Genomic DNA, 10,980 nt, shown 5'->3' with positions numbered 1-10,980 from the left:
AAGACTTTGAGACTTTGAGTATTAGGCCAGCTGATTTATTTTTTGCTATAATTTGTTCATGCATTGCTTTGTGTTGTTGTACACAGTGTACACTTCCTTTATTATTTTTATGTCAATCATCTGCTAAAACCATCCCCTTTGGATAGGGTGCTTTGTATAAATAATGTGTGGCTATAAGATATCCAAGTGTGGATTGTATTGCTAATAAAAATATGGATATCTTATAGCCTACATATTGTAACATATTGTTTATATGCTTTGATAAAGTGTGGTCATTAGACCAAGTGTGGAATGTATTGCTAATAAAAAATGGATATCTTATAGCCTTCACATTGTAATATATTGTTTATATGCTTTGATAAAGTGTGGTCATTAGACCAAGTGTGGAATGTATTGCAAATATGGTTGTCTGAATCCAAGCACTATAATATTGCAATATACTGCAGTGTAATATCATTGATATACTCTGATACTGATAAAGTAGTTCTTTCACATGAACTGTCCTTGATGCATGCTATCCACAAAGTGTTTGCTATGTGTCAATGCAGTAAGACAATGTTAATTGTTATAAGGTCAATGAAGTTGTGTCTTTCAAGGATTCATTATCCTGATTTCTACACAAGTGACCACTGTGATATTTGCTTTGACAAATAGTGTTATTGTAACCAAAATACTGATTCAAAAAATGTGTGTACACTTACCATTATGTTCCATGAGAAATACACAGGTCTATTGTTTAAAACAATGTTTATAGGTAAACTTCTCGAGATTACAGAACCTGGCCAATTCTGTATTATCGACGACCCATACTTATAAACATTAACCAGTTTTATGCTTCCATTGTCTAAGCCTTATAAAAGTCGCTGGAATCATGATACAGACAGAAGCTTTCTTGTGTAGACTTCTCAGGGGTTCTCTGTCAATTAGACAGATGATGCTCATAAACTCCTAGATGAAGAAGCCATAAGTTATACCTGCACTGATGTGTAGTGTTGTATGTACCTGCCCATGCAGTGTTGTGAAGACTTCCAGGGGTTTCTCTGTCTTGGTGAAATTGCTTCTCTGATCTTCCAGACGGATGATGTTTAAAAGCTCCTTGGTGATGAAGTGAGTATATATATATATGTACTTAACCCTTGTTTTATAACATATACAAAAGTGTATGCAATATCATCATATCATACTATTCCTTTAATTATGTATTTTACCTTTTAAATCAACTATTATAAATAAAATTGCATTATATCGCAAAGGGTTGCCTTCTTTAAAGCCGTATCCGAACCTTAGTGTTAAAAACTTGGCAAAACACCTCCACCTGTACTACATGTACAGTACTGCCCTCCACCCGTACTACATGTACAGTACTGCCCTCCACCTGTACTACATGTACAGTACTGCCCTCCACCTGTACTACATATACTGTACTGCCTTCCACCTGTATTACATATACTGTACTGCCCTCCACTACATGTACTGTACTGCCCTCCACTTGTACTACATGTGCTGTACTGCCTTCCACCTGTATTACATATACTGTACTGCCCTCCACTACATGTACTGTACTGCCCTCCACCTGTACTACATATACTGGACTGTCCTCCACCTGTACTACATGTACAGTACTGCCTCCACCTGAACTACATGTACAGTACTACCCTCCACCTGTATTACATATACTGTACTGCCTTCCACCTGTTCTACATATACTATACTGTCCTCCACCTGTACTACTGTACATGTACAGTACTGCCCTCCACCTGTACTACATGTGCTGTACTGCCTTCCACCTGTATTACATATACTGTACTGCCCTCCACCTGTACTACATATACTGTACTGCCTTCTACCTGTAAAACATATACTGTACTGCCCTCCACCTGAACTACATATACTGGACCGTCTTCCACCTGTCTTACATATACTGTACTGCCCTCCACCTGTACTACATGTACTGTACTGCCTTCCATCTGTATTACATATACTGTACTGCCCTCCACCTGTACTACATGTACTGTACTGCCCTCCACCTGTATTACATATACTGTACTGCCCTCCACCTGTACTACATGTACTGTACTGCCTTCCATCTGTATTACATATACTGTACTGCCCTCCCCCTGTACTGCATGTACAATACTGCCCTCCACCTGTACTACATGTACAGTACTGCCCTCCACCTGTACTACATATACTGCACTGCCTTCTGCCTGTATTACATATACTGTACTGCCCTCCACCTGTACTACATATACTGTACTGCCTTCTACCTGTACTATATATACTGTACTGCCTTCTACCTGTATTACATATACTGTACTACCCTCCACCTGTCCTACATATACTGTACTGCCCTCCACCTGTATTACATATACTGTACTGCTCTCCACCTGTACTACATGTACAATACTGCCCTCCACCTGTATTACATATACTGTACTGCCCTCCACCTGTACTACATGTACAGTACTGCCCTCCACCTGTATTACATATACTGTACTGCCCTCCACTTGTACTACATGTACTGTACTGCCCTCCACCAGTACTACATGTACTGTACTGCCTTCCACCTGTATTACATAAACTGTACTGCTCTCCACCTGTACTACATATAATGTACTGCCTTCTACCTGTATTACATATACTGTACTGCCCTCCACCTGTACTACATGTACTGTACTGCCTTCCATCTGGATTACATATACTGTACTGCCCTCCACCTGTACTACATATACTGTACTGGCCTCTACCTGTACTACATGTACTGTACTGGCCTCCACCTGTACTACATGTACTATACTGCCTTCTACCTGTATTACATATACTGTACTGCCCTACACCAGTCCTACATATACTGTACTGCCCTCCACCTGTACTACATATACTGTACTGCTTTCTACCTGTATTACATATACTATACTGCCCTCCACCTGTACTACATATACTCTACTGGCCTCCACGTGTATTACATGTACAGTACTGCCTTCTACCTGTATTACATATACTGTACAGCCCTCCACCTGTACTACATATACTGTACTGGCCTCCACCTGTACTACATGTACTGTACTGCCTTCTACCGGTATTACATATAGTGTACTGCCCTCCACTTGTACTACATGTACTGTACTGCCCTTCACCTGTACTACATGTACTGTACTGTCTTCCACCTGTATTACATACAGTATACTGTACTGCCCTCCACCTGTATTACATATACTGTACTGGACTCCACGTGTACTACATGTACAGCACTGCCTTCTACCTGTATTACATATACTGTACTGCCTCCACCTGTACTACACATACTGTACTGCCTTCCACCTGTACTACATATACTGTACTGCCTTCTACCTGTAAAACATATACTGTACTGCCCTCCACTTGTACTACATGTACTGTACTGCCCTCCACCTGTACTACATGTACAGTACTGCCCTCCACCTGTATTACATATACTGTACTGCCCTCCACCTGTACTACATATACAGTACTGCCCTCCACCTGTATTACATATACTGTACTGCCCTCCACTTGTACTACATGTACTGTACTGCTCTCCACCTGTACTACATGTACTGTACTGTCTTCCACCTGTATTACATATACTGTACTGCCCTCCACCTGTACTACATATACTGTACTGGCCTCCACGTGTACTACATGTACAGTACTGCCTTCTACCTGTATTACATATACTGTACTGCCCTCCACCTGTACTACATATACTGTACTGCCTTCTACCTGTACTACATATACTGTACTGCCTTCTACCTGTAAAACATATACTGTACTGCCCTCCACTTGTACTACATGTACTGTACTGCCCTCCACCTGTACTACATGTACAGTACTGCCCTCCACCTGTATTACATATACTGTACTGCCCTCCACCTGTACTACATGTACTGTACTGCCTTCCATCTGGATTACATATACTGTACTGGCCTCCACCTGTACTACATGTACTATACTGCCTTCTACCTGTATTACATATACTGTACTGCCCTACACCAGTCCTACATATACTGTACTGCCCTCCACCTGTACTACATATACTGTACTGCCTTCCACCTGTATTACATATACTGTACTGCCCTCCACTTGTACTACATGTACTGTACTGCCTTCCATCTGGATTACATATACTGTACTGCCCTCCACCTGTACTACATATACTGTACTGGCCTCTACCTGTACTACATGTACTGTACTGGCCTCCACCTGTACTACATGTACTATACTGCCTTCTACCTGTATTACATATACTGTACTGCCCTACACCAGTCCTACATATACTGTACTGCCCTCCACCTGTACTACATATACTGTACTGCCTTCTACCTGTATTACATATACTGTACTGCCCTCCACCTGTACTACATGTACTGTACTGTCTTCCACCTGTATTAGATACACTGTACTGCCCTCCACCTGTACTACATGTACTGTACTGTCTTCCACCTGTATTACATATACTGTACTGCCCTCCACCTATACTACATATACTGTACTGCCCTCCACCTGCACTACATGTACTGTACTGTCTTCCACCTGTATTACATATACTATACTGCCCTCCACCTGTATTACATATACTGTACTGCCCTCCACCTGTACTACATGTACTGTACTGCCTTCCATCTGTATTACATATACTGTACTGCCCTCCACCTGTACTACATATACTGTACTGGCCTCCACCTGTACTACATGTACTGTACTGGCCTCCACCTGTACTACATGTACTATACTGCCTTCTACCTGTATTACATATACTGTATTGCCCTCCACCGGTCCTACATATACTGTACTGCCCTCCACCTGTATTACATATATTGTACTGCCCTCCACCTGTACTACATGTACAGTACTGCCCTCCACCTGTATTACATATACTGTACTGCCCTCCACTTGTACTACATGTACTGTACTTTCCTCCACCTGTACTACATGTACTGTACTGTCTTCCACCTGTATTACATATACTGTACTGCCCTCCACCTGTACTACATATACTGTACTGCCCTCCACCTGTACTACATGTACAGTACTGCCCTCCACCTGTATTACATATACTGTACTGCCCTCCACTTGTACTACATGTACTGTACTGCCCTCCACCTGTACTACATGTACAGTACTGCCTTCTACCTGTATTACATATACTGTACTGCCTTCTACCTGTATTACATATGTATTACATATACTGAACTGCCTTCTACCTGTATTACATATACTATACTGCCCTCCACCTGTACTACATATACTGTACTGCCTTCTACCTGTACTACATATACTGTACTGCCTTCTACCTGTATTACATATACTGTACTGCCCTCCACCTGTCCTACATATACCGTACTGCCCTCCACCTGTATTACATATACTGTACTGCCCTCCACCTGTACTACGTGTGCTGTACAACCCTCCACATGTACTACATATACTGTACTGCCCTCCACATGTACTACATATACTGTACTGCCTTCTATCTGTATTACATATACTGTACTGCCCTCCACCTGTACTACATATACTGTACTGCTTTCTACCTGTATTATATATACTATACTGCCCTCCACCTGTACTACATATACTGTACTGGCCTCCACGAGTACTACATGTACAGTACTGGCTTCAACTTGAATTGCATATACTGTACTGCCCTCCAACTGTACTACATATACTGTACTGCCTTCTACCTGTACTACATATACTGTAGTGCCTTCTACCTGTATTACATATACTGTACTGCCCTCCACCTGTCCTACATATACTGTACTGCCCTCCACCTGTACTACATATACTGTACTGCCCTCCACCTGTACTACATGTACAGTACTGCCCTCCACCTGTACTACATGTATGGTACTGCCTTCCACCTGTATTACATATACTGTACTGCCCTCCACCTGTACTACATGTACTGTACTGCCTTCCACCTGTATTACATATACTGTACTGCCCTCCACCTGTACTACATGTACTGTACTGCCTTCCATCTGTATTACATATACTGTACTGCGCTCCACCTGAACTACATGTACAGTACTGCCCTCCACCTGTATTACATATACTGTACTGCCCTCCACCTGTACTACATGTACTGTACTGCGTTCCATCTGTATTACATATACTGTACTGCGCTCCACCTGAACTACATGTACAGTACTGCCCTCCACCTGTATTACATATACTGTACTGCCCTCCACCTGTACTACATGTACTGTACTGCCTTCCATCTGTATTACATACACTGTACTGCCCTCCACTACATGTACTGTACTGCCCTCCACCTGTACTACATGTACAGTACTGCCCTCCACCTGTATTACATATACTGTACTGCCCTCCACCTGTACTACATGTACAGTACTGCCCTCCACCTGTACTACATATACTGTACTGCCTTCTACCTGTACGACATATACTGTACCGCCTTCTACCTGTATTACATATACTGTACTACCCTCCACGTGTCCTACATATACTGTACTGCCTTCTACCTGTATTACATATACTGTACTGCCCTCCACCTGTACTACATGTACAGTACTGCCCTCCACCTGTATTACATATACTGTACTGCCCTCCACCTGTACTACATGTACTGTACTGCCTTCCATCTGTATTACATATACTGTACTGCCCTCCACCTGTACTGCATGTACAATACTGCCCTCCACCTGTACTACATGTACAGTACTGCCCTCCACCTGTACTACATATACTGCACTGCCTTCTGCCTGTATTACATATACTGTACTGCCCTCCACCTGTACTACATATACTGTACTGCCTTCTACCTGTACGACATATACTGTACCGCCTTCTACCTGTATTACATATACTGTACTACCCTCCTCCTGTCCTACATATACTGTACTGCCTTCTACCTGTATTACATATACTGTACTGCCCTCCACCTGTACTACATGTACAGTACTGCCCTCCACCTGTATTACATATACTGTACTGCCCTCCACTTGTACTACATGTTCTGTACTGCCTTCCTCCTGTATTACATATACTGTACTGCTCTCCACCTGTACTACATAAACTGTACTGCCTTCTACCTGTATTACATATACTGTACTGCCCTCCACATGAACTACATATACTGTACTGCCTTCTACCTGTATTATATATACTGTACTGCCCTCCACCTGTACTACATATACTGTACTGCTTTTTACCTGTATTACATATACTATACTGCCCTCCACCTGTACCACATATACTGTACTGGCCTCCACGTGTACTACATGTACAGTACTGCCTTCTACCTGTATTACATATACTGTACTGCCGTCCACCTGTACTACATATACTGTACTGGCCTCCACCTGTACTACATGTACTGTACTGCCTTCTACCTGTATTACATATACTGTACTGCCCTCCACCGGTCCTACATATACTGTACTGCCCTCCACCTGTATTACATATACTATACTACCCTCCACCTGTACTACATGTACAGTACTGCCCTCCACCTGTATTACATATACTGTACTGCCCTCCACCTGTACTACATGTACTGTACTGCCCTCCACCTGTACTACATGTACTGTCTTCCACCTGTATTACATATACTGTACTGCCCTCCTCCTGTACTACATATACTGTACTGGCCTCCACATGTACTACATGTACAGTACTGCCTTCTACCTGTATTACATTTACTGTACTGCCCTCCACCTGTACTACATATTCTGTACTGCCTTCTACCTGTACTACATATACTGTACTTCCTTCTACCTGTATTACAAATACTGTACTGCCCTCCACTTGTACTACATGTACCGTACTGCCCTCCATCTGTACTACATGCACTGTACTGTCTTCCACCTGTATTACATATACTGTACTGCCCTCCACCTGTACTACATGTACTGTACTGTCTTCCACCTGTATTACATATACTATACTACCCTCCACCTGTATTACATATACTGTACTGCCCTCCACCTGTAAGACATGTACTGTACTGCCTTCCACCTGTCTTACATATACTGTACTGCCCTCCACCTGTACTACATGTACTGTACTGCCTTCCATCTGTATTACATATACTGTACTGCCCTCCACCTCTACTACATGTACTGTACTGCCTTCCATCTGTATTACATATACTGTAATGCGCTCCACCTGTACTACATGTACAGTACTGCCCTCCACCTGTATTACATATACTGTACTGCCCTCCACCTGTACTACATGTACTGTACTGCCTTCCATCTGTATTATATATACTGTACTGCCCTCCACTTGTACTACATATACTGTACTGCTCTCCACCTGTACTACATGTACTGTACTGCCTTCCATCTGTATTACATATACTGTTCTGCCCTCCACCTGTACTACATATACTGTACTTGCCTTCCATCTGTATTACATATACTGTATTGCCCTCCACCTGTACTACATATACTGTACTGTCCTCCACCTGTACTACATGTACTGTACTGCCTTCCATCTGTATTACATATACTGTACTGTCCTCCACCTGTACTACATGTACTGTCCTGGCTTCCATCTGTATTACATATACTGTACTTGCCTTCCATCTGTATTACATATACTGTACTGTCCTCCACCTGCATTACATGTACTGTACTGCCTTCCATCTGTATTACATATACTGTACTGCCTTCCATACAGGTCATGTACTGTGATGCTTTCTGCTTTTACAGTACTCCTATCTACCTGTACTGTACTGCTTTCTGCTTGTACTACCAGTACTGTACTGTTCTTTACCTGTACTACTTCTGATCTCTGAGATTTTTTGAGTGATTGAAAGAAAATAAAAGTACAATCCTGAATCAATTTCAAATTACAGTATTTCCTTTTTTTCAACCAATTCAGTCAGAATTTTCCACTTCTACTGACAAATCTAATTTTAGTAGCTACTAGGGAGTAAACTGCTGTATACTATACAATGTACAATGGTATTGCTAGTGAGGAAAAAAAATAACTAGAGACACAGCATATTACTAACCAGTGCAATAGCTGCGGGGCTCAAGGCAGCGCAATAGTGATGAGAGTCTCATAAGCTCACAAAGAAAAGCCAGACCAACAGTTCCTTCATACATGTGTACATGTGTCAGCTCCACAAAAATGGCGACATTAATCACAGTATATAGTAGATTAGAAACTGCCCCCGAATCAGAGCAATCTAAAGAATGTAATGTGGAAATAGGAATTTATAAATTCCAGATCATTGACATTGCACAAATGACCATGGATGACAACAGCTGCAAAACCTCCAGTCCTGTCTACAAATGACATCCATATACTTGGGGGGAGGTTATACTGTGGAATTCCTGGCAGAAAATCCACTGTGTAATACAGTACCAGCATTGTGGGCGAGATTTTACAAAATCTTATCCACGCGCTGCCTAAGGTACTGAAGTCGATATGTACCTGCACTGCAGATGTTACTAGATTCATGCTGCCCAAACCACGGGCAACATGAACCAGAGTCTGGCTGCAGGACTGCGGACAGCTATATTATACTCTGAAATGCTCCAGGGTGTCAGAGTTTAAAAACAGTTTAAAAAGAAATCCAGGTCTATAGGGAGAAGTCTGACTAGTCCAGTGCGGCCCCTGCCCCACTCCAGTTGATTGACAGGTCTCGCCCATGTGTGTGTACATAAGGAGAGACCTGTCAATCAACTGGAGTGGGGTGGGATGAAATTGTCCAGGGCCACACCTAACTTGTCTGGTATCTCCCAATAGCACCGGCCCGCTTTTCAACCCCTTTATGACCTTGGACGTACTCATGCTGCACATAACACATCTGCATCTCTGGCTGCTATGGGCATAAAAGGGGACAAACTTATGGTGTGGCACCCATGCTCCCCTGACCTCAACCCCTTTGAGAACTTCTGGAGCATCATCAAAAGGAGTATCTATGATGGCGGGAGGCAGTTCACATCTAAGCAACAGCTCTGGGAGGGTATTCTGTCCTCATGCAAAACAATTAAAGCAGAAACCATCCAAAACCTGACAAATTCAATGGACGAGAGAGTTCAGAAGCTCCTTTCGAACAAGAGGTCCTATGTGCAAATGTAACATCACCTAGAATAAAGCTTTGAGTTGAAAACTGTTTGATTTCAGTTTGTAATAACCTGCTAATGCTTATAATTTCAAAAATGACCATTTTTTTGTTCTTTATTAAAATGAAAAGGTTGAAAACTCTGCTGTGCATAATAATTTGGAACATGCATTTTGAGTGCAGTTTGAGTTTTTTATTTTTTAAAAAATATACTGTTATCATAGGCAGTTTGTACAAAAACCTTTCAATTGTACTCTAATAGTTATTTGACTGGAAAATTACAATGACTGCAATTCATATAGGTAATTTGGGAAAATCTGAGAAAATATTATTTGCATAATAATTTGGAACACAGTGTAGATCAGTGGGGTCTGACAGGAACTTTTATCTCCGTGTGCATGTCCGAGCACCGCTCAATTAATTCTCTATGGAGCTGCCAAAAAAAGCCAAGTATGGCCCCCTAGGGAATGAATGGGGTGGCGGTCAGCAATATGCACTGCTGTTCCATTCTAACGGGAAAAAGGGTGACCCGGTCTACACATCAGTGCAGGTCCCAGCGGTCGGACCGTTAAAGACCTATAAGTTATTATCACCTATCCTGTTGATAAGTGATACGTTTTCTTCATTGGAAAACCCCTTTTCATAAAATCCTTAAATGCATCTTTGAAATACACTGCTCAAAAAAATAAAGGGAACACTTAAACAACAGAATATAACTCCAAGTAAATCAAACTTCTGTGAAATCAAACTGTCCACTTAGGAAGCAACACTGATTGACAATCAATTTCACATGCTGTTGTGCAAATGGAATAGACAATAGATGGAAATTATTGGCAATTATCAAGACACCCTCAATAAAGGAGTGGTTCTGCAGGTGGGGACCACAGACCACATCTCAGTACCAATGCTTTCTGGCT

General features: G+C 42.0%; 1 protein-coding gene across 1 annotated transcript in view; it reads left to right on the top strand.

Moving 5' to 3' along the window:
* The first annotated feature begins 232 nt into the window (after window positions 1-232).
* LPCAT4 (lysophosphatidylcholine acyltransferase 4) overlaps window positions 233-10,980 on the top strand; it is a 77,468-nt gene continuing 66,720 nt past the window's right edge. The window contains exon 1 of the mRNA XM_073671382.1: window positions 233-1,107. The gene's annotated coding sequence lies outside the window, so the exon portion shown is untranslated. The remainder of the gene's footprint in view (window positions 1,108-10,980) is intronic.

The sequence above is a fragment of the Phyllobates terribilis genome, unplaced genomic scaffold (genome assembly GCF_046119375.1).
Source record: "Phyllobates terribilis strain yellow unplaced genomic scaffold, ASM4611937v1 Scaffold_1__5_contigs__length_1240528914, whole genome shotgun sequence".
Taxonomy (NCBI): Eukaryota; Metazoa; Chordata; class Amphibia; order Anura; family Dendrobatidae; genus Phyllobates; species Phyllobates terribilis.
The sequence above is the reverse complement of the archived record's forward strand: the minus strand, read 5'-3'. Positions and strand labels throughout refer to the sequence as shown.